Genomic DNA, 22,423 nt, shown 5'->3' with positions numbered 1-22,423 from the left:
ATGCTGTTACTGACACAGAGACCCTCACATACCCCCCTCTACTTGTATTTTTATTGAAATCCTTACCTTTTAGTTACTCGGATACAATCCTAATCCACAAAGGAAAACACAGTCTTGCATGCACTTCCTTAGATACTGCCAGGTGTGTCTTTACCCTCTTCCTCTGATGGAATTAGAGCAGGCTGTGGTCAACAGGATATTAGCTGTGAAGTAGGAGAATGACTGATTGCTCGTAGATGTTTGGATATCTGGAATCAGACTTCAACATAGGTGTGGCTGTTGTGTTCTTTACACTGCCAGGATTAGCAAAAGGCACTTGACTTTGTGTGTCAATGTCTGAATCCCCTAGGACAGATTGTAGTTTGTTAAACTTCTCCAGTACAGCTCTCTTAATACCCAAGTTGATGTGGCCCTGTCAGAGTTAATATGTTTTTTTGTCAGAATGTCATTTACAAGTATGATCAAATTATTTTTCAGGGCTTAATCAATGCCAAAAGTAGATATATTTTCCTCCAGAGGGCCTGGAAAATAAACTAATTCACACTTCAGTGCTCTGATGGGTTCTTTTAAAGAAACACTGCCTGTTTTAGTGTTCAGCTGAACAAGAGTCTGAAGAGACTTCAAGGTCTGGATAACAATTTTCTCAAACAAATTTGGATCACTAATTTCTTTTGGAATTGGATTAATCAACACACCAGGCTGGACTCAGCTGGAGAGCCATTTGTTTGAATTTAGTTTTATTAAGCAAAAATGACACAATATCAATTTGTTCTCAAACTGCATTTCATATCTAAGCATTAAACAAATAAAATGAGCCCAAATTGCATTCACTTTGATTTTTGAACTGCTGTCCATTAGCTTTGCTACATTCTTATGAAAGTCATTCACACAAGTGTTAAATATGCTTACATTTTACATGCAGTCTTTAGCTGTGCTTTTCCAGGACATCTTGTTCAGACACACAGTTAACAAAGTACTGTATCCATAGTACATGATATCCTGGCCCCATTTATGTCAAGAGGAGTTTTGCCAGTGAGGTCAGGATTTGACCCAGTATGTTCAAGCAGATCAGTAATTTCACAGATTCTCAGCTGTGCCCAGAGTAGTAGATGCAACTGAGGAGAGGGCCTCCAGGCTGCTCTAAACTACACTGTTGTTATCATCTCGAAGAAACTATTCCAGTAGCCAGGGCCAGCTCCAGGGGTTTTGCCACGATCGCGATCTGCGGCAATTCAGTGGGAGGTCCTTCACTCCGAGCGGGAGCAAGGGACCCTCTGCCGAATTGCCACCGAATACCTGGACGTGCTGCCCCTCTCTGGAGTGGCCGCCCCAAGCACCTGCTTGCTAAAATGGTGCCTGGAGCCGGCCCTGCCAGCAGCCAAAAATTACCTTAAACTAGGGACATGCTGACCATGCCTCCTTTTCCCCAGACATGGCTGCTTACATTAGAAGACTATATCGCAAGAGCTGCAGCAATAACTGATTTCAGGGCATTCTCTAATGGCTGACTTACTTCCTCAATGTCAGGGCAGCTCGCTGTGAAACTGGGCCCCAAAAATCTGCAACATTCCTTCCTACTGGGAGAAAAAAATCTGCTATTTGGATCACTCTGTCCTTCCTCCATGACACATTATAGCCCTGGAGGCTTCTGCAGCCTCAGGATTGCAGTAATCCTCTCCATAGCGGCTCCATAGTTTAGTGGGAGGATTCAGAAACCCAGGATTGTGGGTAAACCATTTAAGAGGAATAGAGGGGCCTTGCAATGAGATGAATTACACCACGGTTTAAGCCTAGACGTGAAGAACGGTGGATAGCCAATCAAACCTGCAGAAAGATTTTTTTTTTAAATGGTTTGGTAGAAAAATTAATTTTTTAAAAGAAAAATCTTTAAAACCCTTGTTTTCTGCCCTTTTGTGAATGACACACAAGGAGAGGAAACAAGACCTAAACCAGTCAGACATCTCCTGGGAAAGATATGAATTCTCAAGAATTAATACATTCACAAACAAATATCTTAAGGCTGCCTCTGTGTTTCAGAGGAACTACTCACACCCAAAACCAATATTCCACTTCCTTTATAAAAAACTTACACCTCTGAAAAAATCTCAAATGACAGAAAGTCTGGCACTGAACATCTTTGGATCTAGCCAGTTCCATGTAGACTTTCATCCAATTTAAACCATACCTACAACATATCTTTGGCCTCTTTGTTTTGTTGTGTGATCAAAATATGCTGTTGAATGTGTGTGGTAAATTTTATACATTGCTTATGTGTAGTAAAGATTTTGTAAGGATTATAATCCCAAGGTATGTTAATTTCTGTCAGAGCTATTTAAATTTTCTAATAATGTGATTTGTTGGTGGAGAAGAATATTGCTTTCATTAAAATGATGGCAAAACTCTCATAGACTTCAGTGGGAGTGGGATTTGGCTCTTCCCTTACACAGGCTGACAGTGACTTTTGCAAAACTTCCCAAGGAAAACTGTAAAAATCCCAAAGACAAAAGTCTGCTCTTCTGTTCCTATTACATAAAATGTTACTGCATAATAAATTGCAGGAAATATAGCTTAAAATTGCCTAACGGTTTCCTTTAATTCCCACCAGAATCCTCTGAGCTAACACAGGTATCTTCTCAGTCTGTGCTCAGAGAAAACTCAAACACAAAGATTTCTTAAACTGTTTTCAGTCTCACTTTTATTGCCATGATTCTTCTTGTTCCTCAGATCATCCACATTATGATAACAGGTGTTTGCAGAAATGGACTGCTTATCAGAGGAGTATCCAAAACTGAGATCACATAATTTTGGAATGGATTTATTTACTTGCAGAGCTTGTAAATATGAATCAGCTTGCAAACCTATTTTTGTTTGGATGAAATTTGCATGGGTTACACAGCATATCATGCATTTGGTTAAACAGGTGAATCTTTGAACTACAATCTCCCCAATTTCTGGGTCCAGTAAGTTTAAAATATTTTTTGAAAGGAAAGACACTCGGGGCTATATGCAGCCAGAGTTTGAGTAGTAACTAACTTTGCAAGTTGTTCCATGGAAATCAATGGGGCTAGTCCTGGAGGAAGGTATTTACTCAAGTGGCAAAATCTGGCCCTTAAGGAATATACACATATATATGAAGCTGGAAGTGAGCTCCTCCAGCTTTTTCATATATTCTCATAATTAAAGATTAAAGTCATATTTCTTACAATTTTATTTATAAGCAGAAGGTTTTTGAGATCTGAATTAATTACACTGATTATTGTGATTTTTGTTTTAGTGATTCTGGCATCAGTTTTATGCAGTGGGTCGAGCAAATTTCTCATCTCAGCTGTATCGTGCTGTGCCAATGGAGATAAAATATATTTGAACAGATAGCAATTTTAGTCAAAATATGCACCATTCAGCTACAATGGGCACTTGCCCCAGTCTGGGATGGCCCATGGAGTTGACCCTATCTTAACATAATTGTAAAGTTTAAAAAGTTAGCCCTGCATATAGTTTACAATTTGTTGTAGAGTATATATACCAGCTCTGTAGCAAAGTCAGAGTGCGCCAAATTCAGTCCTGGAGTAAAGCAGGTGCAACTCAATTTACTGCTGTATCTAATTTCTATAACTGAAGCCTGTGTTCAGCTACATCATACTATGCAAAACTTCAATATCATTCAATGCTTGTTTTTGTTTAAGATGTCACAGACAAACTATTGGATGTGAATGAAAACTGATCTAGAGGAAGGTGGGATAGAAGCCAGTTTATACCCTTTTCATCTGTCAGTAATGTCTGCAGTTTAGGCAGTTTTGTCTTGTTAAAGTTAAATTAGTTTTATTCATCTGAGTGAATGCAAGTGCTTAGATACTGATCTATTTTGCCAGCCTGCAGTATAAAAGCTAGCTATTCGAGTCCCAACATAACTTTATCAGGGAGTGGCTCTGAATACATAATTTCAAGGTTGCATGCATCTTGCAAGCAGATTTGTAAATCAGCAACAAAAGTTAATTTCTATGGAAATCAGAAGACCCTGGAGTGGTCTTCTGCCCCATCCCCAAACATCAACAGACTTTTGCAGCATGGGCTCAGGAGTAGTCTTAGTGTTGTAAAATGTTGCCTGTGGCCTTCTGTATAAATATGCAGACAAAGAGTATATTACATTTAGTATTCCTTTAATTACAAAATGAAGCAAAAAACAAAACTGATATATTTTAAGTGCCTTTCACCAGTGAAAAGTTTTCCCTGGCTGTAGCAAGTGAAGTCTATTTTCTATTTTCTTGTGTACCTACCTCTGTAGCACTTTTAAGGAGAGAGAGAGAGAGAGACTATTTTTGATGCAATAACTAGATGAAATGTCAGGGCTGTGATTTCCAGTACTCTTTTTCTTTAAAAGATGGCACTGTGCTGAAATGGTCAGAGGAACACAGCTCTGGTGAATAGGGAATGGTCACAGCAGGGTTTGGCACTCCTAGAAGACTCTTCAGTGCCTTGTACAATGGCATTAATACTTCCATATCCCTACTGGAAATGCCTCATCCTAGGATTGCGTTTGCCTTTTTTTCATAGCCACATCACACTGGGGGATCATAGTATTCCTCTGATCAATCCACACATTTAGGGCTCTCTCCTCCTCTGTTGCTTCCAACTGATGAGCCCCTAGTTTGTAGCAGAATTTCTTATTATTAGATCTTTTGTCCACGATCTTGCATTTTGTACTATTGAACTTCATCCCTTTTCTATCACCCCAGGATTTGAGGTCATCTAGAGCTTCCTATATAATATTCGGATCCTCCTCTGTGTTGATGATGCCTCTCAACTTCATATCATCAGCAAATTTCATTAGCACACTCCTAAGACTGGTCCCAGGACAGATGCTCGAAGAGCTCCACTAGTAATCTCTCTCCAGTCCAATAATTCACCTTTCAGCCCAACCCATTGTTTTTCCGCCTTTAGCCAGTTTCTTATCCACTTTACAATATGATCTCCCCATATTCCCTAATTTCACTAATAATAATTTCCTATGAGGTACCATGACAAATGCTTTACCAAAGTCCCAGTATATTAAATCTACTGCACTTCTCTTATCTAAAAAAAAAAAACCCAGTTATTCTCAAAGAAATCAGGTTAGTCTGGCATGACCTACTCTTGGTACATGTTGGCCTATCAGATTTCCCCATGTGGAAAATGTGTGATTTCTTTGTTTCTTGGTAAGTGCTTTTGTACTAAGAATAAACATGCTTACTTCAGGAGACTGGGTCATCACTGATAAAAACACTGTTACTGTCCTCAGAGAGAAAGTAAAGTACAGACTCTGGTTATTAGATGGACTGGCTTGCTGGTGATCTCATAGTATATGGCAGGAGGCTGTGCAGCCCTTTAACCCCAGCAAAAGGAAGTGGGACAAGGGTCCCACCCCAAGACAGGTGATGACAGAGACCTGCCTGGGCACTCCTGGACTGGACCATGGGGAATACAGGTGCAGTTACCCTAACACTAGAACAATGGATACGTCATAAAACACACAATGAGTGATGCCATATGATGGGAGACTCTGCAAAGTCTGCTCAGTAGTGTGTCTGGTCATACAGACTAAGATGGCTGCTACTCTGAAACCAACAGATTACAGTGCATTTTCCTCATTTTAGGACACAAATGGATAAATGTAGTTTTTAAACAGATAAAGACCAGGAAGATGAGGTAGACGAGGCTTTCTTCAGACAACTAACAGAAGTTTCCAGATCATAGGCCCTGGTTCTCATGGGGGACTTCAATCACCATGACATCTGCTTGGAGAGCAATACAGCAGTGGACAGACAATCCAGGAAGTTTTTGGAGAGTGTTGGGGGCAACTTCCTGATGCAAGTGCTGGAGGAAACAACTGGGGTCATGCTCCTCTTGACCTGCTGCTTACAAACAAGGAAGAATTGGTAGGGGAAGTAGAAGTGGGTGGCAACCTTGGCAGCAGTGACCATGAGATTGTTGAGTTCAGGGTCGTGACAAAAGGAAGAAAGGAGAGCAGCAGAATACAGACCCTGGACTTAAGAAAAGCAGACTTTGAATTCCTCAGGGAACTGATGGGCAGGATCTCCTGGGAGGCTAATATGAGGGGGAAAGGAGTCCAGGAGAGCTGGCTGTATTTTAAAGAAGCCTTATTGAGGTCGCAGGAACAAACCATCCTGATGTGCAGAAAGAATAGCAGATACAGCAGGCGACCAGCTTGGCTTAACAGTGAAATCTTCAGTGAGCTTAAACACAAAAAGGAAGCTTACAAGAAGTGGAAACTTGGACACATGACTAGAAAGGAGTATATATTGCTTGAGCATGCAGGGATGTAATCAGGAAGGCCAAAGCACAATTGGAGTTGCAGCTAGCAAGAGATGTGAAGGGTAACAAGAAGGGTTTCTACAGGTAAGTTAGCAACAAGGAGGTCAGGTAAATTGTGGGACCCTTACTGAATGGGGGAGGCAACCTTGTGACAGATGATGTGGAAAAAGCTGAAGTACACTTTGCTTAATTTGCTTTGGTCTTCACAGACAAGGTCAGCTCCCAGACTGCAGCACTGGGCAGCACAGTATGGAAAGGAGGTGAGCAGTCCTCAGTGGTGAAAGAACAGGTTGAGGACTATTTAGAAAAGCTGAACATGCACAAGTCCATGGGTCCAGATCTAATGCATCCGAAGATGTGGAGGGAGTTGGCTGATGTGATTGCAGAGCCATTGGCGATTACCTTTGAAAACAACTCATGATGATTGGGGAAGGTCCTGGATGATTGGAAAAAGGCAAACATAGAGCCCATCTTTTAAAAAGGGAAGAAGGAGATTCCGGGGAACTACAGTCTCACCTCTGTCCCAGAGAAAATCATGGAGCAGGTCCTCAAGGAATCCATTTTGAAGCACTTGAAAGGTGATCAGGAACAGTAAACATGGATTCACCAAGGGCAAGTCATGCCTGACCAACCTGATTGCCTTCTATGATGAGATAACTGGCTCTGTGGATATGGGGAAAGCAGTAGACATTATGTACCTTGACTTTAGTAACACTTTTGATATGGTCTCCCACAGTGTTCTTGCCAGCAAGTTAAAGAAGTATGGATTGGATGAATGGACTAGTAGGTGGATAAAAATCTGGCTAGATCATTGGTCTCAACAGGTAGTGAACAACGGCTCAATGTCTAGTTGGCAGCAAGTATCAAGCAGAGTGCCTCAGGGGTCCATCCTGGGGCTGGTTTTCTTCATCATCTTCATTAATGATCTGGAGGATGGGATGGATTGCACCCTCAGCAAGTTCACGGATGACACTAAAATGCGGGGAGAGGTAGATATGCTGGAAGGTAGGGATAGGGTCCAGAGTGACCTAGACAAATTGGAGGATTGGGCCAAAAAAATCTGATGAGGTTCAACAAGAACAAGTGCAGAGTCCTACACTTAGGATGGAAGAATCCCATGCACCGCTATAGGCTGGGGACCAACTGGCTAAGTAGCAGTTCTGCAGAAAAGGACCTGGGATTACAGTGGACGAGACGCTGGATATGAGTCAGCAGTGTTCCCTTGTTGCCAAGAAGACTAACGGCATACTGGGCTGTAGGAGCATTTCCAGCAGATCAAGGGAAGTGATTATTCCCCTCTGTTCAGCACTGGTGAAGCCACATCTGGAATACAGCATCCAGTTTTGGGGCCCCCACTACAGAAAGGATGTGGACAAATTGGAGGAAGTCCAGCAGAGGGCAATGAAAATGATTAGGGGTCTGGGGCACATGACTTATGAGGAGAGGCTGAGGGAACTGGGCTTATTTAGTCTGCAGAAGAGAAGAGTGAGGGGGGATTTGATAGCAGCCTTCAACTACCTAAAGGGGGCTCCAAAGAGGATGGAGCTCAGCTCTCCTCCGTGGTGGCAGATGACAGAACAAGGAGCAATGGCCTCAAGTTGCATGGGAGGAGGTCTAGGTTGGATATTAGGAAAAACTATTGTGACAGTGTACCCAATAAGGCTTTGGGGGGTGCTTAAAATGTATGTCTTATATAACTGGAATAGGGTTTTGCTATATATGCCATGTAACATATCTATGTAAAGGTTATGATCTACTGGTTATATTCATCCTAGTTGTATGCAGGTACCATTTATGTGTTCAAAGTTATGAACATTGGCTGTATACTTGCTTGATTTCTAAGTAGCCTTAGTTAGAACATTTGGTCACTTCTTGGGAAAGGAACGTGCAAGTTAAGTGCTCAATCAGGAAGCACTTAACAGACAAAAGAACTTGGAAGACTCCAATCCACATAAGACGTCTACCTGAGAATGTTCAAAGTAGCATGTGGGTAATGGTTGCTATCTGCAAGTCCCGAGTCATGCATGGGCATGTGACTTGCCCATGTGATTCCGAATCTCCATTTTGTGACTGGATTCTACACAGGGGGAGGGAGGGGTGTTAACCCAGGAGAGAGAGTCTATTTAAACTCTTGGGAGACCCCCTCCATTTTGTCTTCAGCTGGCTAAAGAGGGAGCCTCTCCACCCCACAGGATACTGGAAAGAAACTGGAACAAAGGACAGTGTGCAAGGGGTGTGAGTGATTGCTGGACCCAGGCTAAAAGGAGATTAGTCTGTAAAAGGGAGCATTCTGGAACTGTATTCAGTTTGATTAGACGTAGATTTGCACATCTTATTTTATTTTGCTTGGTGACTTATATTGTTCTGTCTGTTACTACTTGGAACCACTTAAATCCTACTTTCTGTATTTAATAAAATCACCTTTTACTCATTAATTAACTCAGAGTATATATAAATACCTAGGGGAACAAACAACTGTACATCTCTCTCTATCAGTGTTATAGAGGGCGAACAATTTATGAGTTTACCCTGTATAAAGCTTATACAGGGTAAAACGGATTTATTTGGGTTTAGACCCCATTGGAAGTTGGGCATTTAAGTGCTAAAGACAGGAACACTTCTGTTAGCTGCTTTCAGGTAAACCTGCAGCTTTGGGGCAAGTTATTCAGACCCTGGGTCTTTGTTGGAGCAGATGGGAGTGTCTGGCTCAGCAAGACAGGGTGCTGGAGTCCTGAGTTGGCAGGGAAAACAGGAGCAGAAGTAGTCTTGGCACATCAGGTGGCAGCTCCCAGGGGGTTTCTGTGATCCAACCCCTCACAACTATTTCACTAGGAGGGTGGTGAAGCACTGGAATGGGTTACCTAGGGAGGTGGTGGTGGAATCTCCATCCTTCGAGGTTTTTAAGGTCCAGCTTGACAAAGACCTGGGTGGGATGATTTAGTTGGGGTTGGCCCTGCATTGAGCAGGAGGTTGGACTAGATCACCTCCTGAGGTCTCTTCCAAACTTAATCTTCTATTATTCTATGATCTTTACTAAAGGCTCTGCCCACATTAACTTACCACAGCTAAGTTTATACACAAAAGTGACTAGCAGGGTTCTCTCATGGTTTCACTATGCAGTAAAAACAGTGAGGAAAAAATGTCTGCAAACCATGCTATGAGCTACCTACCTCTGAACTCCCTGCAGTATTCTATAACACAGTTGTACAATACAACACAGTCCACTAACCACAGTGTTCAGGGAGACTGTACTAGAACCCTGTAGGCCACAGCTGTGTCATGATTTCAAACATTGTGTTGACAGGACCTTAAAAAAATATATTTGTTTTTCAAATTTTCAAACCTCAAACATGTGAAATGCTTTAAGTCTAAGACCTTTTATTAATTTAAGCACAATGAGATCAATTCATGGTTGAAAATGAGGGAAAAGGAGAGAAACAGCAGCTAAGTGAATAGACTGTAAAGGACAAAGTTTCGAATTCAATGTTACGGTTTAAATAGTTCTCTGTAATTCAACACCCAATTCCAGCACTGGGGAAATAAAACAAAACTCCATGCAAAATGCAAAACAATCTCCCTCTAATAGTACAAAATTTTCTCTACAACATGAATTTGAGCAACAGTATTTGATTTCTATGGAGATAAAGAGGGAGAAGTTAGACCAGTCTTGAAGGAAAATGTAAATCCAGTGTTAAAGACTGAAAAGGAAAGCTCTGTATGTGCTGGCTCATTAGAAATTGCTGTATTTTATCCTGCCTTCATTGAACAGCAGAGGTGACATGGGAAGCCTTTTTATTCAATATTGGGGATAATTAAGGAAAGGAAACATTGCCTGGGTGACTGCAGGCTGCTTATTACTGCGTGCTGTGCAGGAGGAGGGTGCATATTTTAAATTTTAAGAACCGATTATTTATACATTTAACTTTGAATTTCAAGGGCACAGATGGAACCGTAACTAGATTAATGGACAAAATATTTTCTGTACACAGCCAGTTTCCATATTTTAACAGTTCAGTGTCTGATGACAGCATTGTATGGGGTACGTTTTTTTCTGGAAAACAAAATGATTCCAGTATAAAAGGATTTCACAGGTAATACTCCTTCAAAATGTTTCCCAAATTTCTGATTTATTAATTATACACTATTTTAATTGTGCTCATATATCAGTGGCAGTGTTTATTTTTTTAAAAAACAAATTAGCTTCCCCGGGGCAGGAGTGGAAGTTATTACTTACACATACAATTGTATCATACGTTTTCTTTGAATACACACACAGCTTTGAAATTTACCTTTCTATGAACAGTTACACTAGTAAAAGATGTCACATGGATGAGCCTAGAAAGTGAACACAAAAAGGACTGCTTACCAAAAACCTTAATGAGCTGGGTACACTCAAAATTAAGGTTCTTATAAAAAAAACTAAGCACATTTTCTGAAGTTATTCACTGTTCTTAGAAATGGTACTGTGGCCTTAGATAAAACTATTCATACTTCTCTTCCACCAGATTTAATGCCTTTACTAGAAATGGCATCTTAACTCTAATACTCAAATACATAAAATGTTTGTTTTATGTGAGATTTGAACTGTCCTTGTTATGAAATGCAAATTTCTTGTTCACACCTTTCTTCCCTTTACCCCCTCCCCGCCAGAGAATGGCCACTTAAGTAGGTGATAGTCCATTAACATCTGACTGTGGTGGCAGTGTGTATTTGTCTCTGAACACTGGTTTGGACCTTCTTTTCTAACTTAGAATATGTTACAGCAATGTTACACAGTGAAATCTAATAACTTTACATACAAAGTCAGTACACATATTTTACCAGGGCAATAATGTTCAGCAGATTATGAATTTTCAAATGATACCTCACAAGACATACTTTGTTAAAAAATTGCCATATTTCTGTAAAAGTGATTAACATAATGGTATAGACTGTCACTGAGTTATTAATGATTTACACTGGTGTAAGTTAGAGGAGGATCAGGCCAAATATATTTATGCAAAATTGGAATCTGCTTGTCTACCTTAGTAGTTTGCAGTAAGCAGGCAGATCATTAAAAAATAAATCCTGGTACTTGACCTTGGAGATGTTTGAAGCCAGCATCAGAGGCATTCTATGTTTCTAGTATTCTGTATGAGTCTGGTACACTTCTCTCAAAGTAGCAACATGAAAATATTTTTGATAGTATAAAGAGTAATATGAGGCCCAAACGACCAAATTTAGCTCCATATCACAACTTTTCCAATGTACGAGGTTGTTAAAACAGATTTTGATATGGACCTCATTCTAAGAATGAATTATAATGTGGTCTTTTAGCAATACGTTTTCCCATTACTGGTAGAGGAGTTTCCATATAACCTATTACTTTTATCTTTGAAGCCTCTAGTTTTCTTCCTGTGAGTGCAAGAGCTTGTTCAGATATGATATTTGCCTGAAGTCAAGTTGAAATAAGATTTCTCATTCAGTCATAGACAGGCTTTTCAATAGTTGTTCTATTTTCTATTATATTGGCATGGAGTTCTTCAAATGCACTTCTTTTAGTTGCTTGTAGTGTACCTTACTTCACTGAATCTTTGATCTGCACAGCGTTGAAGGTATATTTAAACTAATATTCTTGCAAAATGTATTGAAAGCAGGACAATTTTTAGGTCATTGGTGTCATACATCTAATCTGCCTGTTGAATTTATGTGACCTGCATGACAGATTCTGCATAATATAACCTTTCATTTAGAAAACATTTAAAGCTCACAGCAGCAAAAACAACATTTCAAATGTAAACTAGGTGTAAACCAATGCAGGGTTTTGGGGGGTTTTGTGGATTTGAAAAGAGAGCCTGAAATAATGGCTCAGTGATGTGATCTTTCCCACACCTATTCTTACTGAACTGTTAACTCTAAAACCTAATGATTACACATTTACATTTTGTCACTGTTTCATTGCTGATCTTTTTAGCAGATGGAATGGAACAGGGCTGGAAACAAAGTCAATTGGGATGGGAACCAGGAGTTACTTCAGAGAAGGAAATGTAGATGGAAGAATAGAGGGAAAACTCAAAGAAATGATAAAGAAAAGAAGAGAAACAAAGGGCAAAACCAGTCCTGGTCCTAAAGGTGAACATATTTGTCATCTGAGTTTGGCTCATTGTGACAATAAGATACTGATCACACAACAACGGTCACTCAAGGCCATATCCTACCTTAACCTGTGTATAGACATCCCACTGATGTTAGTGAGAAATCCATTGTAGACTGAAAACAACATGTGGACCTAAAAAACCCATAGACCATAATTAACAATAAAATGTAGTCCTTTCCACAGAATGAGTGACCATTCTAGCTTTAGGTCCATGCTATATTCCACAGTAGCCACATATTCTGATTAATTTTTTCTTTCTTTGTGCTTACTTTTATTTTTGTGCTTTCACAACTTTCCACTCCTTATTAAGCATGAGAATGTTTCCCTTTTCATCTGTCTCTGGTTCTTTACTTTGCATTTGAATAATTTATGCTGACCGGTATAGGTAGGATTTATCTGGTATCAGCTCTCCTTCACAAAGCAGATTCTCTCTTAACACCTCATCTAGAATTCCAGAGATTCTTCTCTCCTTTATTAGTGAACCTGTCAGCTCACCAAACACTCCGTAGTTCTGTGTCACTAACTCTGTTACATATTGAGCTATTATTTCTCCATTGTTCTGCATGTGTGTGAAGGATCTTTGATTCCAAATGTCATTTCTTCTTGAGATGCAACATTCTACAAAATTCTTCATGATATTTAATTTCGGTATTTCTCCTTCCTCCTATTTAAAAGACACTGTAAATGTTTCATCTCCTAAAATGTGGATCAGGGAAAGACTAATACCTTCACTTTATCATATTTTCATCTTCACCTATTTCTGCTAAATAGGTTTCAAAATTATGTTTAAAATATTTCCAATTTTCTTGCAACATTATTGGACAACTATACTTTAGGCATCAGATATGATCTACCCATTTTAGGTTTACCTCACTTAGATTAAAAATTTGCAGCTAGACACATTGATCTAAGCTCAAACTTTGACATTTAATTACAGCTTCAGTATGTGCCTTCTAATTGCTTTTTTATTTAAAGGAAAACTAAAACAAAGCTCACTTGACTGATTATTTTTTTAACATACTGTTATTGTAAATAGCACCTGAGATTACTACAACCAGAGATTAGGGAGTACTGGGATTCCCTGTGAGACTTTGTCTACTCATCTTATCCAGAACACCTTTTCCAGTTCTGGGAGAACACTTCATCCAGTTCTATGGGATCCAAAAACTTAGTTCAACTCCAGATTACATCACTGAGGTTCCTTTATTTGGAATACAGCAACATTACACTGAGTTGATCAGACTCAAACACAGGGCGAGTGCATACAAGCTAAATCACAGCTCCAAAGTTACACAGAAAACCTCTCCCTTTACATACATTTACACATCTCATTGCATTTACTATACATTATCACATCACACATTTTTGGATTGACTTAGTTACTTTGCAGGTACCAATCCCAGTGCAGCATGCTCTATTCATGCATTGTATATGCTCCACCTATTCCTTACCTCATGTTTACATTCCCAGTGAATGGTTCCCTGCCTGTTCTACTTCTTATCTTATTTGGCTCAGACATTCTCTCTTCTTCAACCCAATGATCTCTTTACCTTCCTAATTCTATCTTCCAAGAAATGAGGCATCCCTCCATGTGTTAATTATTCATGACAGGCCAGGCCTGAGCTACTGGGAGAGAGATTATTTTTCGTTTCTATACTTTATGCATTTCACAGCACTTTGGCTATAGTCAATTTCAACATTTCCTCTTTGAATATAGTCAGTAAGTTTACCCTTTTGTTTGTATGTCATTAACATAGTATCTTAGTAAAAAAAAACAAAAAAAAACAATTTTCATAAATAAAACATTGTGGTTGCTAAGCAGACAAGAAGACTCAAAGTATTACCTGAAACTACTTTTTACTTACTGTTTTTGAAGCTTCCCTTTTAATCCTTTTAGTTGCCTCCTGTGACCCTTTCTTAAAATTGGAATGGGCTCCATCTGGAAAATTCTAATGTAGAATAATCCAAATTTGAGGGTCTTCAAATCTGGGACTCCTGTTTGTGCAATTGAAAAGATAGTAGCCATTTGCAAAATTCTAGTTCAGATTTGGGTCTTGGATTTCAAACATCCCCAAAGCCTGAGAGCATTTGGATCTAGAGTTTTGGTTCTAATTCATTTTCACATAAAACCTAATAAACCTCATAATGGAGCTGGCACCCACCTCTCACAAGCATGCCCTTCTGGCCGGGTGTGTCTTTCAGTTTAAGTTGACCCCTGTCGGTAGTTTTTCAGGCTTTTTTTTTTTTTCCAGTTTCTCAGGCCTCCAGCAGAGTCACACACACTGCCTGCACGTGAAACAGAACAAAACCCTTCCAGGGTATACAGTCTATAACTTGTCCAAGCCCTGGAAAGGGGACATACTCCCGGCGCTTCCTCCCTGGAGACACCGTCTTCTTGCGGCTCTCCCTGGGCTCAGTCCATACTCAGTCCCAGCAGCCAGCCAGGAGCTCCTTCTTTGCTCCCCGAATCCCTCTCAGCAGACTGCCCACTTAGGCTCAGTCCCCTCAGCCAGCCAAGAGTTCCTCCTTTGTTCCCCCAGTCCCTGCCCACACAAAGCTGTCCGTGGTCCTGCTGCCCTTTCAGCCAGCCAGAAACACAGTCCTCTCTCCTCCAGCTCAGAACAGAGCAGCAGTCAGTTGCTGTCCAGAAGCTCCTTTTATATGGCCCTGCTGGGTCCTGATTGGCTGCTCTCTCCAGCCTCTTTCATTGGCTGCTTCCCCACAACCACTCTAGGCTGCTTGGAGGATGACTTCTTCTACTCATCTCTGGGATGGGGTATGGCAGGGCCCTAAGACCTCCAGCAGGGGACCTCTGGGCCTAGTCCACCCCATCACATACCTTCTTACTCCACACTTCTGATACCCTGTGATGATTAGTTCTTTAATAATCAAATAGTGAATAAGAAAAATAACTTGTTTAAAGTTCAGCAAAAATATACTGTTTAATTATAAACTAGTAAGATATGTTCTTCAAAACTCCATTAGTAACTTTCAAAGAACAAGTCCAAATTCTCACCCTCATATGAAACACATTGTATCCTCTACAAACTCTAGTACTTAGGATCATATTGCTGGAAGTCCCTGAGATTTTTTCATTTTCTCTCTTCTGCAAAACGGTTGTCTCTGTTCTTAGGCTCACCATTTTCCCACAGATGTCTTCTTTTCTTCCAGCTTCTCTGTCTTCAGACCGTCTTCCTCTGTTCTAAATGCTTCCCTTTCCTCCAGGTCTCTGCTCTTCTACCACTGTGTTGCTACTTTGGCTAATTGTGCTATTTCTGAACTACTTATGATAAATTGCATTGAGCCCAATGATCTAGCCAGCTTTCTATCCACCTTATAGTCCATTCATCCAGCACATGCTTCTTTAACTTGCCCGCAAGAATACTGTGGGAGACCGTATCAAAAGCTTTGCTAAAGACAAGAAATAACACATCCACTGCTTTCCTCTCATCCACAGAGCCAGTAATCTCATCATAGAAGGCAATCAGGTTAGTCAGGCATGACTTGCCCTTGGTGAATCCACGCTGACTGTTCCTGATCACTTTCCTCGCCTCTAAGTGCATCCGAATTGATTCCTTGAGGACCTGCTCCATGATTTTTCCAGGGACTGAGGTGAGGATGACTGGCCCATAGTTCCCTGGCTCCTCTTTCTTCCCTTTTTTAAAGATGGGCACTACATTAGCCTTTTTCCAGTCATCTGGGACCTCCCCCAATTGCCATGAGTTTTCAAAGATAATTGCCAATGGCTCTGCAATCAGGAGTAAAAGGGCAGCATTAAACCAGTGATCTATCCACTAAGCCACACTGCCTCCAAGTTTAATTTGTCATCACTAATGCATTTATAGGTTAATTTATTTCAAGTTTGTTAATATGCACTTTTTGCTAGCAAAAGGCGTACATCAAAATATTGACACTAAGTAAGTAATTATCAGCTCAATAGAATATTTTCATCATGATCTGATTGTGGCAGTAGCCACTATGCAAATATTTTTACTTACCTCTTGGCCATAAGATGATTCACTTTGGAACTGCCTGAAGATTTCTTTAGCCTGGCTGAACATACCATTGTTAATGGAAAAAAATCTTATTCCAGCTCCTTTCCTCTTCCACTCTATTTGTTTTGGGCTCAGATTCTTCAGACTGTCAACAATTGCTAGATGCATGTAGTTGTTAAAGTGTACAGAAGACGCACTGTGTAAAGGCTTTTCAACTTACTGGTAGGAAGGCCAGGAGCCTCACCAGCCATGCACCAGTTCCTCTCACTGCTCCTATTTCAGATTCCTCTGCCCAGCTTCCCCAAACAATAAGAAGTGGGGAAAGGGAAAGCTGTGCTCCACCAAGCCAAAGAAAGGATGGAGACTGGGAGCTGTGCTCTACTGTAACTCCCTTTTACTTTAACTGTCACTTGATGTTACACTTGCCTTTCCTCCCCAACCTCCCTATATTATGTTACCTACTTACCACATGTCTGGATATAGTTTACAAACTCCTTGAGTTTGCAGTGTTGTGGTAGCCACGTTGGTCCCAGGATATTAGAGAGACAAAAATGGGGGATGTAATATCTTTTACTAGACCAACTTCTGCTGGTAAAACAAAAGCTTTCAAGATACACAGAGCCAGATCTGAAGAAGAGATCTGTGTAGCTCAAAGCTTGTCTCTTTCACCAACAGAAGTTAGTCCAATAAAAGATATTAACTAACTCAGGCTGTCTCTCTAAACTTCATGGGGACAGTACTGTCTATCTGTGTTGTGAGGCACTTGTTACACTCTTGATGCTTTAACATTAGTAATAATAAATGTATATACCGTAGGAGTCATGTAATGTAGGCTAATTGTATTTGCATGTTGCAGAAAATTAGTCGTGTGGATATCATCTATTCTCACAAATGGCAAAGAATATTTGCTGTAGTTCCTGACTACTAAACTGATAAATGTATTCTTCAATCTTTTGTCAAGTTCATCCGAAGTCCAGATCGCTGAAGTCTGCACTTTTAGAGCATTCACTATTACTGTTGACATTCACTGTGATTAAGTGAACAGCCTTCCCTAAAAGATGGCATTTCAAGAATTATTTTCTAAACTAAATGGAACAGCACATGAAGAGCCAGATTCATCTCTTTTTAGAAAACTAATTTGAAGTCCTCTATACCTCACATTAATCTTAATGGGCACACTTGTGCTGCAGCCTCTCTCAGAAGTCCTAATCTGGAATGATGAGCTATATTAGAAATACAAGGAAAACTCTATTACAGATATAAATGGGCATTAATACTATGAAAGTATCCTTTTCTTCCAGTCTACTCCAACTTCCCAATTTTTTCTTCTGGATATTTGGCATATTACACATTATCTATTTATAATGGGTCCCTTCAAATGCAGATTTCTGTTCAAATAAGTGTTGATATTGGAAATAACCACCCAGTTTCACTCTCACATCTATACACACACACTCCACCAGTTTTACATGCAAGTCCATTAAGCTATTCCTTTGTATTGCTGATGAGTCCAAAGATCACTTTTCAAAGTCCTTCATTATCATGTAGATAGGAGTATGACCTTTACATGAGCCTAGCTCAGGAGAGAAAAATATTTTAAAACGCATAAAGACAGAATACTCTTTATGAAAAAGTGCTTGACAGAATAGAGTTTGACAGAAAATAACCTTTAAAAGACTTTAATAAAATCCTATATAATTTAATAGAGAATGATACACCTGCTATGGAATTCCATAAAATGGTTTTAAAGAACCTATAGTGAGGAGATATATCTATCTATCTATATCTATCTATCTATATATATATATATATATACACTGATAAATTCTATAGGAATTGAGTAATTTCTAAAGAACCTCATTATATTTCTATAGAACAGTTCACAAGGTGGCTGGCTTCTTCAGTTGGCCCAAACCATTAATAGTTGTTGGGACGTTACAAGGAGGTGCTGACAGATTCCTGCTGATGCAGTGTGGCTCATTAACTCCACCATGGATGCAAGTAAGATAGGGTGTGGCTGTTTGTGCAGAGGTAACAGGGTCTAGGACAGAGAAATCTCTGTAGGGAAACCCTGGAAAACGGCTTTTGCCAGGGGGGAGGGGGCAAGGGTAGAGGAGAAAGAGAACTGAGGCTGGAGTTAATTTTTATTTCATTTCAGGTACTGAAGCCCAGGAAATAGTTACATCTGGAGTAAATATAGCGTGAATATTCTCTTCAGAACAAGGCGAGAATTGCACCTGCTTACAAGAACTCTGTCGGTGCCAGTAGTGAACAAACATTTGTAGTAGGTGAACATTACACCACATACTTAGGGCAGAGTCTCTCTGTTATATTTTAAAATCAAAAGCTAATAACTAGCCTTTTTAACATAAGATCTAGAAAACCTGTTTCAAAGTATTCAGGATTTTTTTTTAATTCTACATCTAAATGCTTTGGGCCAGATTGAGAGAAGCTTTTGCTTAGCCTTGAAACAGTAGAATGATGCAGAAGAGCCTCTCCCCACCTTGTATGGTCATGAAATGACCCCTCACAATAGCAGAAATGAGCAATGCCTGTTCTTCCAGGACCAGAACACCAAAAAAAGAGAGGGGAGGGCTAAAGTCATAACCCAACCCCACCCCACCCCACCCACTCCATACCAACCCACAGTATGAAAAGACCGGTGGATGCTAAGCTTCTTGGACAGTTTTAACTCATTTTAAATCAAGCTAATTAATGGATTTGCTTGTATATTTGCAGAAAATTAATTCTATACTCAAAGAGTAAGTTCTGTACATTTGAGGATGCAGCACATTTTTTATATATAATGAAGAAGGAGAATCCCTGCTTTAAAGTGCAAAACAGAACTCAGCCGTAGCTATGGAGCTACAACCAGCATTTCCATAATATACCCAAAGTATGTCAGTTGTAGGCAATATTTTGTCTAGACATATCTGAATTGCATGACCAAGGATCCTCACACATGACTATCATGCATTTTAATGAAGCAGCCTTGAAAATTCTGTAAGTCTAGTAAACATGAATGCTAAAAGCAGCCACGTTGTCAAGGTGCAATAAATGAACTGAACTAAACACTGTTTACTGGTATTACTGTACTTATTATTCAATGTAATAAATATCACTGTCACGGAGAACTCCGACTTGCATTATCTTTATGTTGCTATAATTTCTCGTTTTTGCTAAAAATGACTTAAGTGTGGCCAAAATGATTATATTTTTTGCCTTGAAGGTCTACTGCTAGACACAATGAATGTTTCTATTTAACAAAACAAATGTCGAGCATCCCAACCTGCATTGTCTGTAGTGATATTCAGAAAAGTGGAGGAAAACTGAAGGGTCAGGTTAAATGTACATTTTTTTTTCCCCAATAGAGTTCCTCTCCCTGACTTTTTTTAAAAATAACCCCATGGCTTTGGGTCAATCAATAGATATTTTGCTGTGAAGGAAACAAGACAGAAACATGGGTGTTCTGACAGTTGCTAAGAGAATACTGAATATTTTTTGCTCTGATGCAACATAAGGCAATAACTGCAAAGGAGAGCCTCACAATTGTACTTCCCAGCATATGGAGAAGGAAATGGGTCAGTCAGTAGTAGTCATTCTTCTTTAAGTTTCTTTCTAGTTCCTCGCCCCAATGAGCCAGAGAATATTAGGGTTACTAAGAGATTATGGGTTTTCTTCTCCTCCATTATCATTCTCCCAAATAATGGCAAATACCAACAAATTTTCAGTTAATTCAAAGATGGGACCAAGTCACCATGTGAAGACCAGAACCCAAAATTCCCCCTAATCCAGGATCACTTAAAATCTGGCTTTTTGCTTTGGGACTATTTATATTTCAAATGTCTAATTTAAAATATGTTTCAAATAGGGGTCTTTTTCTTTCCTTTCCAAATAATCTGATCCTTACACTGCTGACATTGTGACAAGTGCTCAGAACTCTCACTAACATATTCACTGAGAGAATCCTACACCAAACAATCTGTAATAACCCCCTCATTGACACCTCTGCATTAACCTTTGGGATGCTATTGCAGCATTGTGAAAGCCTCTCTGTGTTAAACAGGAGTAGCAGTGCTCAGGTTAAACACATTGCTTCAACTTTTCAGCCTCAGAGCATGATTCGTTTTATTTAGCATGTTTCTCCACTTCCCACTGTTTAACAAGCACCCACCTAGGGTGACCACAAGTCCCGATTTTATAGGGACAGCCCCTATATTTGGTGCTTTTTCTTATATAGGCTCCTATTACCTCCCACCCTCTGTCCCGATTTTTCACACTTGCTGTCTGGTCACTCTACACCCACCGCTACACAACTCTCATCTCCTTCTCCATTCCTGCTGTGTAAACTAAAGCAAAATACTGGGGAGGGGGGCAGGTTGGTCTAAAATGTGAATAGGGTTTGTTAAGTTTTGTCAAAATTAAGATATACAGTCAGATGTAACCAGGGGTAGGATTTTGACATTGTGAATTTTACAAAAAGCTGTAGTGGTAGTGGAGGGGTTATTACAAGTGAAATGTGTAACAACCTGGATAGTACCACACAAATTGATGCACTAACCTACATCAGTGCAATATTATGACTGAGAATTTAAATCCACTTTAACATTTAAAAGTCAGGAAATACCAAGTTATGGTTCCCACAGCCACCATAACTCACGCTCCTTGCACACACACATTATTTTGTATTACTTTCTGTTAAATTTATTGCCATATGGGTAAGTTACAGTGTTCTGGAAATAATTATTTTGAACTTCTTGACTAGGACACATTAAGTCACACAGCAGAGGGCCAGTAATGTGATACTTAACTACAAGCTTTACTGAGCATGTCTGCACTCTGTGTGTCTACACAAAGTACTCTCTAAATTCAAAGTGTGGTCCCAGGATGCACTGGGCTCAGTGCAAAACCTGAATGGCTTCTGTGGGCTTGTCTAACTAGCAAATGATATCGTGCTATTATAACATGTTAACTAATATGACAGTAAATGTGTTAGCAGTCAGTGTAGACAAGAACTGTTGTGTTTCATATCATGTCTTTAGCCTTGATTAACCCAGTGTGTGTGGGAGTGAGGGGGGAAGCAAAGGAGCATAGCCTCCAATCTTCCCTCCTCAACCCCAGAATACCACCTGGACTTGCACCAGAGGGGAAAAGAATATCCAGTAACTGGCAATACTGTATCATTCTTGACTTCCTCTATCTTCACCTGTGAATTGGCCTGTAGATGGAGTTAATTTATGATAACATCCTTGCTAAGTCATTGATTTCAACAGTTTCTTTACAAGTGCATTTGTTATCTCTCAAGTGCCAGCACTCATTAGTTTAGAAAAACCTTGCACAACCAGGTTATGTTGTTTTTACAAAACTTTTATAAGCAAGCTGTGATGTGGCTAGTACATGCAACAAAAGAATAATGTGTAGCTTCATGTTAAAGCAGTTACAGTAATTCACTGCTATACCATGGAATGCACCCTAATGCCATAGTACTTATATTCTATACATAAAAATATGTTTAGATAATAAGAGATACACACACACATTTTCTAGTTGCTCCTTTTTTCTATACTATTATTTCAAGAAATGCCTTTTGCGAGAGGAAGAATTTCTTCATTTGTCAGTCATTCTGCTACAACATCTGGTGATGTCCTCACAGTTAAGCCAGTAGGTGCATTGTATCTACCCACTGTTTACATGACTTGGTAGATAATTAATACAGTGTCATGGGGATATCTTCAGATTCCTATCCAGAATACTGGCACAACCAAAAAGGAGATTGTCCTCAAAAAGTTTGTCTATATTTGGATACGACATCGGCAGTGTTGCCAAGACTCTCAATATTTGGTGTTTTTTTTAATTTGATTCCAGCAGCTGGGGCTTTGTTACTTTAGAATCTCAGCTTTCTTTTAAAAAATAAAAATAAAAAAAAAATCTGGCCCCTGTGGCTGTAGAGAAAAGATTGAAAACATGCTAATATTTCAACAAC

This window comes from Mauremys reevesii, linkage group 5 (assembly GCF_016161935.1).
Source record: "Mauremys reevesii isolate NIE-2019 linkage group 5, ASM1616193v1, whole genome shotgun sequence".
Lineage (NCBI taxonomy): Eukaryota > Metazoa > Chordata > Testudines > Geoemydidae > Mauremys > Mauremys reevesii.
Note: the sequence above shows the minus strand (reverse complement) of the source record.